Raw genomic sequence first — 13,035 nt, 5'->3', positions numbered from 1 at the left:
TATTGTTTTCTTAATGTAACTGGTTACGTGTATGATGTCATTGAGAGAACAGGAGAGAAATTTTCCCAAAGCAACCAAAAGGAGCACCAGCTGAAAAGAATTGTGTGCATCTGTATGAGAACAAGATTGCCTGAGGTGAAAGTTACTGGTCTGTGAGAAGTGAAAGAGGCTGCCACTGTGTAGGGTTCAGGAACATTCAACATGCTTGAGACATGATGGTTTCCTCCCGGGTATGCACTGCAAAGACCTCCCCAGTTTGCTGGGAAATGATGCTTTGTAGTTCCACCTAATCCATGCTTATTGATGCGGCTGGGTAGGGAAGCTTTGTTTCTTTTGCAGCAATCTTTGGGCAGAGGGATGATGTGCTGCTGTTGAAAGGAAGATCTCTCTTCCTTCCGTGGATGCTGGGCGGTCTGTGGACCTTGACTGCACTCTTGGCCTCTTGGAAGTTTCAGGGCTAGCTTTGAACTTTAGGGAGAAATTTGCTTTTATAAAAAACTTTTTCCAGATCTATGTTTATGTATGAGTCCTTTCTGTTCCTTAAGGAGTGGTATAGGCATGGAAGCATAAATGCCAAGAAGAGGCTTCTTCTAAAAAAAAAAAAAATTCTGGTTTTGGTTATAATATACCTTTCCTGACACAGTGAGAAGAGAACAACCTAATTGCATAAATGGGAAAAGAAAAAGGGGGAAAAATTATGGGAAAGAATACAGATTTCATTGAAGAGAAATGTTATATCAGTTCTATACTTTTTAAAAAACTTAAAAGAATTTGGGGCTGCGCTGGCTCTTCCCTGCTGCCCATGGGTGGTTTTCTCTAGTTGTAGTAAGAGGGGGCCACTTTTCATTGTGGTGCACAGGCTTCTCGTTGCTGTGGTTTCTCTCCTGGAGGAGCGCAGGTTCTAAGGGAATGGGCTTTGGTAGCTGCAGCATGTGGGCACAGCAGTTGTGGTCCAGGGGCTTAGCTGCCTGGTAGCATGTGGAATCCTCCTGGACCAGAGATCAAACCTGGGTCCTTCGCATTTGCAAGTGAATTCTCAACCATTGTACCACCAGGGAAGTCCAGTTCTATACATTTTTTTTTTTTGAGAAAAAAGTCCCAGGTGCCCTGGAGCCATAGGTAACTTCTGTGTCAATCAGGCTGCCAGGCATTCTGCCCCCCATATGGATGACCTGTGTTTACTGCACCCAGGCAGAAGTATTGAAGGCAGCAGGAGAGTGTCCTTCAAGGCCTCGGCCTCAACCAGTGTGGCACCATCAAGGAGGGCTAGGTGTGGAAAGACAGGCTCAGAGGGCAATCTTGGACTCAGTCCGCCCATGCCACTCCCCAAAGAGTGCAGTCTGGCCCTGGGATTTGGCAGCAAGAGTTTCTGAGTGTTACTCAACACTCAAGAGTGTTAGTCACAAGATGAAGCTTTGTGGCTCTGGGATAGGGGGTGTTCTTGTGTGAAGAGTCCCCAGCCAGAACTTGGTATAAGAGGAAGAAGGTAGAATGGGATAAGAAAGGAGATGAAAGGTATGCAACCTTTGTTTGGGGAGAGAGCCCTCAGGAGGATTCAGTTGGTGATCAGGGTGCAAGGGAAGAGGCTCCCATCTCCACCAGAAGATGACTCACAGATACAGCAGATGCCCACTGGGACTAGGGCAAGGCTGTCATCTTCAGGCAGACACTTAGGCTGAGTTTGAATCTGAGTCTCAGAGTTTCTTGCTAATGGCAGCAAGACTTATTATAGACCCACCCAAAGGATGGGGTCCTCTGTCCATTAGATTTTCCAGGCAAGAATACTGGAGTGGGCTGTCATTTCCTTCTCCAGGGGATCTTCCCAACCCAGGAATGAAGCCCGCATCTCCTGCATTGACAGAGAAGCCTGGTGGGCTACACAGTCCATGGGGTAGTAAAGACTAAACAGTGACAACAAAGGATGGGGTGGAGATGGCTCCTGTTCTGGCATACTTTTAAGTAGCTAGATGAGATCCTGTTTTGGTTGAAGCATTCTAGATTTTCCTACTTATCTGGTTCTTGGTGGAAGGCAAAGAGGAGGAAGAAGTGAAAGAATGGAGAGACATAAAGGATCTAAACATAAGTAAACTATAGGTTTCTGCTTCTTTTTGTTTTACTCACCAGTTTGTTGTAGTTTTTTAGATTCCACATGTAAGTGGCATCATGCAGTTAAATAGACGTTTTGGCCGAATCTTGAATAGCCAAGTATTAAATTCACTGTTCAACTGAAGTTGTAGGTTAACTTCTGAGACATAGCAATTTTTAAAACATCGCTTTTATTAAAATTTTGGTTTAATATTATGATGCTGGAGCGGTGATTTTTCAGCATTTTTAAATGCTTGCAACTTTTGTGGTCACTGTGCCACACAATTGTAGTACTGTGTAAATGTTTATTTTCAGCTAAAATAGAGAAAGAAGATACTTTTCAGTACTTTTTCCCCCTAATGTGTTTTTTTCTTTAGCTCTCTATTATTTATTTGTGTTTGATACTTCTGGATACCTAATTTTTCTCCAATTCAGTTTTCTGCTCTGTAGATGCTATATTTTGAATTTTGTTTGGATTGAAGAAGATTTAACCTAGATATAGCTGTATATATTTTTGGGACATAACAGCTTTATTGAGATAAAATTCACAAACAATCACAAACATTTAAAATTTATAATTCATTGGTTCTTAGTACATTCACTGGTTTGTACAACCATCACCACAATCAGTTTTAGAACATTTTCTTCACCCCAAGAAGAAACTGTCTGGTTTAGTGGTCATGACACCCACATCCTTCCCCTCAACTCTAGGCAACTACTAATCTAATTTTTATGTATAACATCAGAAAGCACAGCATCTGACCCACCATCAGTACAGTTAAGAATAACCATTGGGTTAGGGTGATGATAGTCTGTGCCTCCAGTCTTCTGTGTCCCCTCTGGCAACTCTGAAGTGATTTGTATGGTTACAATATGACCATCCAATCCTAATCATTTTAATACTAATTGCTAATTTTTATTCAAATCAAACTTTGCATTGGAGTTTGTGAAATTCATTGTTAATTCTATTTTCCTTTTACATTTATGTCCAGCATTCTTCTGAAAAGTTTTTCATAATCATTGAGAATCATTGGGTTACCCCCAAATGTAATTCTTCCTAAAAAGAGATAAATGTTTCTTTTCCCTTAATTACTAGCCTTGAAAGTAAGGAATTCAAGGAGCTATGAATAGTGACACTTTTTCCTAAATTTCTTTTAATTGATTATCATTATGGACTCATGGTATTTCTTTGATTTAGAAGTGTCTTTCAATCCATTACAGTTATTTTTTATTATCATCACCTTGGTAAGTGCTCCTTTACTCCTTATGGTATTGCCACTACTCAGGCCCTGCATAATTTATATTAATCACTAGTCTGCAGATGAAGAAACTGAGGCACTGAGAGAGGGGTTTTGCCTCATTTTAAACAGTTGGTAAGTGACAGAGCTGACCTGGACTGGGCCTTTGTTGGGCCTCAAAGTCAGTGCTGCTGATGTGCTCAGTCGTGGCCGACTCTTTGTGACCCCATGGACTGTAACCTGCCAGGTTCCTCTGTCCATGTAATTTTCCAGGCAAGAATACTGCAGTGGATTGCCATTTCCTTCTCCATCAAAGTCAGTATTTTCTGTCAATTCACTATTTGGATTCTGGATAGGGACAAGAAAATTGAAAATAATTTTTTTAAAAAAGACCTGAAACAATTGTTTGTATAGCTCAATGTTCATAAAGAATTAGACTTTTTAAGTATATGTTTTACTTTTTATTGTGGTAAGATGCACACAACATAAAATTTACCGTTTTACCATTTTAAAGTGTACAGTTCAATGGCAGTAAATAAAATCAGCCATCACTGTACTTGATATCATGCAGTCATCCTCACTGTCTGGTTCCAGGATGTCTTTATCAAAGCTGGAGACTAAAAAAAAAAAAAAAAGAAAAAAAAAAGCTGGAGACTACACACCCATTAAGTAATCAATCCTCATTCCTCCCTCCTTCCAACCCCTACCAACCACTAAGTAGGTTTCTATGAATTTACCAGTTCTTGAAACTTCAAATAAATGGAATATATGGCCTGGCTTCTGTCACCTCCATAATGTTTTCAAAGTTCATCTAAGTTGCACCGTGTATCAGTACATTTTTTGTCACTGAATAATAACTTACTGTATTGATATATACCACACTTATCCATTTGTCAATTCATGGACACTAGGGTGGTTTCTGCCTTTGGGCTATTGTGAATAATGTTGCTATCAACGTGTGTATTCAAACTTTTATGTGGACATGTGTTTTCAGTTCTTTTGAGTATATACCTCGGAATGAGTCATACAGTAATTCTATGTTGAAGTTTTTGAGGAACCTCCAAGCTACTTTCCACTGTAGCTCCACCATTTTACATTCCTACCAACAATGTATCATCTCCACTTACACTTGATATTTACCATTTTCTCTTTTTGTGTGTGGCTATCCTAATGGGTGTGAAGTCGTATGTCATTGTGGTTTGGTTTGTATTTCCCTAATTACTTAATAACTAAGCATCTTTACATGTGCTTGTTGGTCATATTTACATCTTTGGAGAGATGTTCATTCAAGTCCTTTGCCTGTTTTTGTTTTTGGTTTTTTTTAAATTGAGTTTTAAGTTTTTTCTTTTTTTAGAAAAATATATTTTCTGGATTCTAGACCCTTATTGGTTGTATAGTTTGCAAATATTTTCTCTCATTCTCTCACTCTCCTGATAGTGTCTTTTATTCCTCCAAAGATTTCATTTTCAAAAAGTCCAGTTCATCTATTTTTTCTTTTGTTACTTGTGCTTTTGATGTCATATCTAAGAAATTACTGCCAAATCCAAGATCATAAAGGTTTACACCCATGGTTTCTTTGAAAAGTTTCATAATTTTAACTTTTATTTGGGTCTTTAATCCATTTCAAGTTAATTTTCTATATAGTATGAAGTAAAAGTCCAACCTCCTTCTTTTGCATTTGCCTATTCCATTATCCCAGCACCGTTCATTGAAGAGACTGTTCTTTCTCCACTGAAAGGTCTTGGCACTCTGTTGAAATCAATTAAGATAATGTGTATGTATGGGTTTACATACGTTGTGGTCTCTCCATGCTATTCAATCAATCCATGTTACTGTTTTCGTCCCAGTAATACCCTCTTTTGACTATTGTAGCTTAGTAATTTTTACGAGTTTTGAAATTGAAAAGCGTGAGCCCTCCAACTTTGTTCTTTTTCAGTGTTTTTGCTATTAGGTCCCCTTGAAATTGCATATGAATTTTAGGGTTGTCTTTTTCATTTTTGTAAGGGAGGATATTGGGATTTTGATGGGGATTTCATTGAATCCTTAGACAGGTTTGGGATATATGGTCATCTTAACAGTGTTAAGTCTTCCAATTCATAAACACAAGATGTTTTTCTATTTAAGTTTTCTTCATTTCTGTAAAAAATGTTTTGTATTTTTCAGCACACAGGTCTTGCTCCTTCTTGGTTATATTTATTCCTAAGTATTATTAATGCTATTATAAATGGAATTATTTTATTAATCTCCCTTTTACATTGTTCATTACTTATGTATTGAAACACAATTGGTTTTGTTTATTGGTCTTATATCCTGAAACTTTGTTGAATTTATTTATTAGCTCTAGTAGTTTTTTCTTTTTGTGATTGCTTAGAATTTTTTATACACAAGATCATGTCATTTACAAAGAGAGAGAATTTTACTTCTTCCTTTCCAATTTGTGCACCTTTTTATTCTTTTTCTGTTCCCTCAATTGCTCTGGCCAGAACTTTCAGTATAATGTTGAATAGAAGTGTTGAAAGCAGGCATCCTTGTTATGTTCCTGATTTTAGGGGAAAAGCTTTCCATCTTTCACAAGTAAGTATTATGTGACTGGGGTGTTCTATAGTTTTTTTTTTTAATCAATTGAGGAAATTCCTTGTATTCATGACGTGCTAAATGTTTTTTATCATGGTATGATCCTTTTTATGTTTTTCTAGGGCCAATTTACTAGGAATTTGTTAAGGATATTTGTATCCATATTCAAAACAGATACTGGTCTATAGTTTTCTTGTGTTGTCCTTAGCTTTGGTATCAGTTTAATACTGGTTTCATAGAATAAGTAAGGAAGCATTCCTTTCTCTTTTGTTCTTGGAAGACTTTATGAAGGATTGGTATTAATTATTCTTTAATTGGTAGAATTTTTTTAATTGATAGAATTCACTCATAAAACCTTCTAGACCTATACTTTTCTTTGTTGGAAGCTATTGATTATTAATTCATTCTCTTTACTTCCAGTATTTGTTTCTTTTTGAGTCAGTTTTTATAGTTTATGTCTTTCTAGGAGTCTGTTTGTTTCACCTAAGTTATCTAATTTGGCATAGAGTTAACATACAATCCTTATAATCCTTTATGAGGTTCATATATCTTTTTGAGTTATTGTATTAATTTTCTTTGATAAATACCCCAAAGTGGAATTGCTGGATCATATAGTTTTACTTTATTTTTTTGAGGAAACCTGTACTATTTTTCACAGTGGCTACACCCATTTACAGTTCCCAAAAGAGTGTACTAGGGACTCATTTTCTTTACATCCTCACCAATACTTGCTATTTCTTGTGTGTTTTGATAAAAGTCATTCTAGTGTGTTGAAGTGCTATCTCTTTGTGGTTTTCTTTTGCATTCCATGATGATTAGTAACGTTGAGCACCTTTTCATGTTAGCCATCTGTGTGTCCTTGAAAAAACGTCTATTTGGATCCTCTGCCTATTTTTAAAGTTTTTTTTTTATATTGAATTGTACAATTCCTTAGCAGATATGTGATTTTTCAAATATTCATTCCCATTTGGTAGGTTGCTTTTTCATTTTGTTGGTGGTTTCTTTTGCCGGGCAGAGGCTTTTTAGTTTGACGTAGTCTCACTTGTTTATTTCTGGTCTTGTTGCCTTTGGTTTGATGTCAAATTTAAAGAATAATCACCAAGAATGATGTCAAAGAGCTTACCACCTATGTTCTCTTCTAGGAGTTTTATGATTTAGGGTCTTTAATAATTTTGAGTTAATTTTTGTGAGTGTTATAAGATAGTGGTTTCATTCTTTTGCATGTGGCTATCTAGTTTTTCCCAACACCATTTATTGAAGACACTGTCCTTTCAAAGAAATATGTTAATAAATAATACTCTGGTTTAGAATAATGCCTACTTAATTTTATTTATTTACAGAAACTGCTTCTACGTACCTCTATTTTCTCCCTCCTCTTTTGTGCTATCATTGTCATAGAAATAACATTTTCAAATTTGTATGCCCATTAACACAGATTTTTAATTGTTGCTTTTAAATAATATAGAAGAAAAAGTTGCAAACAAAAAATATATAATTATGGGTATCAATGTTCTTTATTTCTTCATGGGAATTCAAATTACTGTCCAGTTTCATTTCTGCCTGAAAAATTCTCTTTAGTATTTCTTGCAGAGCAAGTCTGCTAGCAATGAATTCTGTTAGCTTTGTTTTAATTTCTCATTGATTTCTGAAGGATGGATTTGTTGGATATAGAGTTATTATCAGTGTTTTCTTTCAGCACTTTGACTACATAATCCCACTGCCTTCTAGCTTCCAAGATTTCTGATGAGGAATTAGCTGTTAATTTCATTGAGCATCCCTTGTATGTGATAAGTTGCTTCTTTGTTGCTGCTCCCAAGATTCAGTCCTTATCTTTGGATAGATTGATTATGATTTCCCTCAATATGAATCTCTTTGAGTTTATCCTACCTGGAGTACATTGGGGCTTCTTGGATTTGTGGTTTAATATTTTCTATAAAATTTGGGAAGTTTGGGACCATTATTTCTTCAAATGTTATTTTAGCTTCTTTTTCTTTCTGTGACTTCTTTATGCACATGTTGGAATAATTGATGGTGTTCTATTTGTCTTTCAGGCTTTGTTATTTTACATTTTTTTTCTTTATCTCAGAGTGAATAATGTCAATTGACCTATCTCCATAATATTGATTTATTCTTCTGCCAGCTCAACTCTGTTATTGCATTCCTCATAGGAATTTTTCATTCTAGTCACTATTTTTCAACTCCAGAATTTCTATGTTTTCTTTAGTTTTTATGGTTTATTTTAGCTCTTTGAGCACATTTAAAATAGCTGATTTAAGGTTTTGTCTAATAAGTCCCATGCTTGACTTTTCCTTAGGGACAATTTCTAATAATCCTTTCTTTTTCTGAATATGGGTCATATTTTCTTGTTTCTTTGTATACCTTCCAATTTTTTGAAAATTGGGTATTTCAAAACATATGTATTGACAATTCTGGAAAACAGATTCTACCCTCTCCTCGGAATTTATTATTGCGATTTGTTGTTCTTGTTATTATTTGTTTTAGTAACTTTTGTATTTAAAATTAAATTTTAAATTAAATTTTACAAATTAAAATTTGTATTTAGTAACTTTTCTGAATTTATTTTATAATGTCTGTATGTTTTGTCGTATGTGGTCATTGAAGTCTGCTTGGGTTGCTTAGTCAGCCTTTGATTTGACAGAGGTTTCCTTAGATGTTTGAAACCAATAAATCTTCCAGACTTTGTCATGGCGTACATTCAATGCTTAGGTATGTAGTTTACAGCTCTGTTTTAACCTTCACTTTCTGATTGTGTTGAGCCTCCTCCAGTTCAACCAGAGATGAGAGCTTAAGGTCTTTCTGGGTCTTTCTTAACTGTGTATATAGCCTTAGGCATGCAACCCAGCAAACATGTAGCCTTCTCAATTTCTAGCAATATCCCAGAACTTTTAATAATCCCCTACAGAATCTCATTCTTGGGCTTTTTGACTTAAGTTTTTGGTCATCTTGTTCTTTGTCCCAGTCATTATCACTGTATCAGTCAGCCATGATGTTAAAAAAAAGTTGGTGCTGATTTTTTGTTTGCAATAGGTGAACTTCAAATCATGTCAAATATAGTTTTTCAAGTGGGATTTTCCATGGAGCTTCCAGGCAAGTCAAATAATGACTATTTTCTGGGAATTGGCCTTTAGATAAGTTCCATCCTGATTCTGCCTTTTCTTTTTTGGCTAATAGGTCATTGATTTTCACCATGGTTTCAGCATGAAAGCTCTGTTGGTTTTCAAGACTACCATAGATTTGGGAGTAGGGGAATGGGAATAGAGAAAGGTAAGTAGCTACAAGGTTCATGCTATTCCTGAGATTCAGCTATTTTTCTTGAATGAATATTCCCTGAATTTTTACCAGTCTTTGGTTAATTTTAAGAGTTCTGAAAAAGTTGGTTTTGACAGTTTATACCAGTATTATTACTGTTTTTATAGAGAAGAGGATTTTTGGAAATCTTTATTTTTAGAGATCTTTATTTTTGGAGATCATTATTTTACCTTTATTTTATTTTAAAATTGTTTATTTAAAAAACAATTATTTACTTTTGTTCTTAGGCATCCTAGTGAGATAAGGCCAAATGGTACATTTCTTTCTAACATTAAATGAAATCTATAATCATCTATCATGTAAATGATATGAGATGTAAGCCTTTGAATTTTGTATATAAATGTTTTCTGGATTTTAACATTTGTCTTTGAAGCAGTTTTCCACTGCTTATAAAATTATAAGTTGACAGTTTTTTCTCTTTCAGTATTTTAAGGACGATTTCTTGCTCTCTTCTCATTTGCTTTGTTTTTGATACGAGATCTAATATCACCCTTAGCTGTTCTTATGTAATATGTCTATTTTCTCTGATTTTGATATTTTATCTTTATTGCTGGTTTTGAACAATTTGATTTTGATGTGCCTTGGTATACTTTCCTTCATGTTTTGTTTACCTTAGGTTTATTTGAGTTTCTTGGCTTAGGTTTTTATTAAATTTGAAAAAAAATTTTAGTCTTTATTTCTTAAGGATTTTTTCACTATCTTCTCTCTAGGGTGAACTGAGCTCACTGATGTAATTCCCTTCTTTTTGTTTTTTTGCCTTTCCATGTTTCATTTTTGAAAATTTCTGTTGCTAAAGGTTTTTTTTTTCCTCGGCGATACCTACTGTTAATCCTGTCTGGTATATTTAGCATTTATATTTATTATTTGTAAAATATCATCCATCCTCTACTTAATATGTCCATTCTTTTCTCTAGCTTCTAAAATGTACAGGAGACAATTAGAATGATTGCATTAATGTTTCAGGTTACTAATTCTGTCATTGCATTGGGGCAATTTTGATTTATTTTTTCCTTAGTATAGGTTATTTTTCTTCTTTGGTAATTTTTTTATGTGAATTTTGTTTTCTTGAATGTTGAGCATTTTTATTCCTACAGTAAATATTTTCTAGCTTTTTTCCTAGGTGCAATTAAGTTACTTGGAAATAGTTTGATATCTTTTCAGGTCTTAGTTTTAAGAAGCTTTGTGAAGTGGGACCAAGGGAGCATTCAGTCTTGGGCTAATTTTGCTCTGCAACTAAGGCAATAGTCTCAAATGTATGCTACCCAATGCTAGTGAGTTATGAGGATTCCCACTTTGGCTGTGGGAAGATCAATTATTTTATTGTATTTTTGAAACCACTTTATTTTTTCCAATGAAAACATTATTTTTAAAAATTATTTATTTTATTTTTAAATTTTATTGGAGTATAGTTGATTTATAATTTGTGTTAATTTTAGGTGTACAGTCAGGTGATTTGGTTTTACATATACATATATTCATTCTTTTTCAGATTCTTTTCACATATAGTAAAACCACTTTATTGATGTGTGATTGACAGGAAGAGAAATTTTTCCTGAGTCTTTTTGAGCCATGCTCTTTAATCATTTCAGGGGGTTCTTTCTGTTTGTGTTATTTCCTCATACACAGGCATTTATTACCCAGCTGAAGACTCAAAAAGGATCCTCTGTAGGTTTTTCTGTGCTTTCAGTTCCTTTTCCTTCAGTCAAGGAGACACCAGGCTTCATATACATCCCCCTCCCTCACTGAGGAATACTTTTTTCCTCATTTCTCAGTGATTACTGTCCCTTGTTGCTCAGCGATCACTGTCTTGAAATGTATTGTTTCAGGTATTTTGTCCTGGTTTTGTTTCATGTGCAGGATCTGTCCCTTTTACACCATTCTGGCTTGAAGCCAAAGATCAAACTCTGTAGACTTTTTCTCATGAAAAACTGTTCCTTTAAAAAAAAAAACCAAAAAAACTGTTCCTTTGCTATACTCATCTTTCTTAATTTTATGAAGTTTAGTGTGACTATTTTCTGGGAACTTTAGGGGTCCTGAATGTACCTAATGACTTATATCTCTTATCCTGTTTGAAACCAGGCATAAGGGGCCAAATGCCCCTTATGAGTCAAAGAATTGACTTCACAGATGTTAATTTCATCAGACAGTGCCCTTTGGACACTGGGCCAAAACAGTGTTTCATTCCTACTGATTAGTCTCAAGAAAAGCAGTGGGGGAGCTGCAGTTTTGTCTGTGTCAGGTGGAGAGCCTGGTCTATTGGCTTCTCAGAGGGGAGACAGAAGCACATAGGGTCTTTGGTTGGTTTGGATGACTGAGACGTTCAGGAGCAAGAGCTCTAAGACCCAGGTGGGCCTGGGGCCTTTACACCAGACCCACTCATCCTTCTCTTGGAAGAAGCAAGAGAGGATGGTTGTGCAGAGGTAACCTGGCTATTCTGCCACATCATTCTACCTGGGAAATGATTCCATATTAGTCTTGTTTTGGCTGAAATAACTTAAAACCAAAATTCAGCTGGCTTCAAGGATCAGATAACTAATCATCTCCACAAGAAGTGCAGAGAATGGCAGGCCCCAAGCATGACAGATCAGCCAAGACCCTGTCTTGGCACTGTCATTCTCTTCTATTGGCTTCATCCTCAGATTTCTCTCAGCTTGACTGCAGTAAATAAATCCAGGTGTTATATTCAGACACAGCAGCATCTTGTGTAAGAATTAGGGAGACTCTATCTTCCTGGGTGTTATTATATTCCTAGAAACTGTTTAGCAAACTTCTTTTACTGCCTCATGTGATTGCACTATATATATATATATATATATATATATATATATATTATCACCAATCTCATTTGCAACAAAGATGAGTAGTTATCACCCAAAGTACTTACACACCATTTATTCATTCATTGATTCATCGGTTTAGATTCTTTTATTCTCAATCTATATAAAAAAGACATCACTAGTTACAGTGCAGGGCCAGGGTGAGGCAAATGTGATAAAAGTTTAAGTGCAAACTCTGTGATTACAGGAACCTTAGAATGCCTGACTCTTAAATTTTGCCCCCTCATCCTGCCCCTGCTAGTTACTGTAGGAAATAAAAATAAAGTATTACTTTTTCCCTGACAGAGCTTTTGTGTCATTGAAAAGAAAAACTGTGTGCACATATTTGGGGCAGTGTGTTTGAAGCAATTAATTGGCACAAATAGGACTAAAGAAATTAGAGGAGGGAGTTATTTTTTTTAATTTATTTTTTAATTAAAGGATAATTGCTTTACAGAACTTTGTTGTTCCCTGTCAAATCTCAACATGAATCAGCCATAGGTATACATATGTCCCTTCCCTCTTGAACCTGAGGAGGGAGTTATTTGAGCAAGCTTTATGAGAGGGAGAACCTTGAAAAGAACCTTAAGGGAAAGGTAAGTTTTGAGCATGTGAAACCCATGGGGATGTGAAGTGAAGTGAAAGTCACTCAGTTGTGTCTGACTCTTTGCAACCCCGTGAACTGTACAGTCTATGGAATTCTCCAGGTCAGAATACAGGAGTGGTTAGCCTTTCCCTTCTCCAGGGTATCCTCCCAACCCAGGGATTGAACCCAGGTCTCCTGCATTGCAGGTGGATTCTTTACCAACTGATCCACAAGGGAAGCCCATGGGGATGTGAAGGAACTAGCCAAAGAGAGGGCTAGAGGGACTATTAGGAGCCAGATCATGGAGGCCATGGATGCCAGCCACCATGGTCTGGACTTGAGATACTGGAGTGATGTATGGAAAGACCCATGATGGTTCTTGAGGGCTTTTTATAGTTTTCATGAA

The sequence above is a fragment of the Cervus elaphus genome, chromosome 15 (assembly GCF_910594005.1).
Source record: "Cervus elaphus chromosome 15, mCerEla1.1, whole genome shotgun sequence".
Lineage (NCBI taxonomy): Eukaryota > Metazoa > Chordata > Mammalia > Artiodactyla > Cervidae > Cervus > Cervus elaphus.
The sequence above is the reverse complement of the archived record's forward strand: the minus strand, read 5'-3'. Positions refer to the sequence as shown.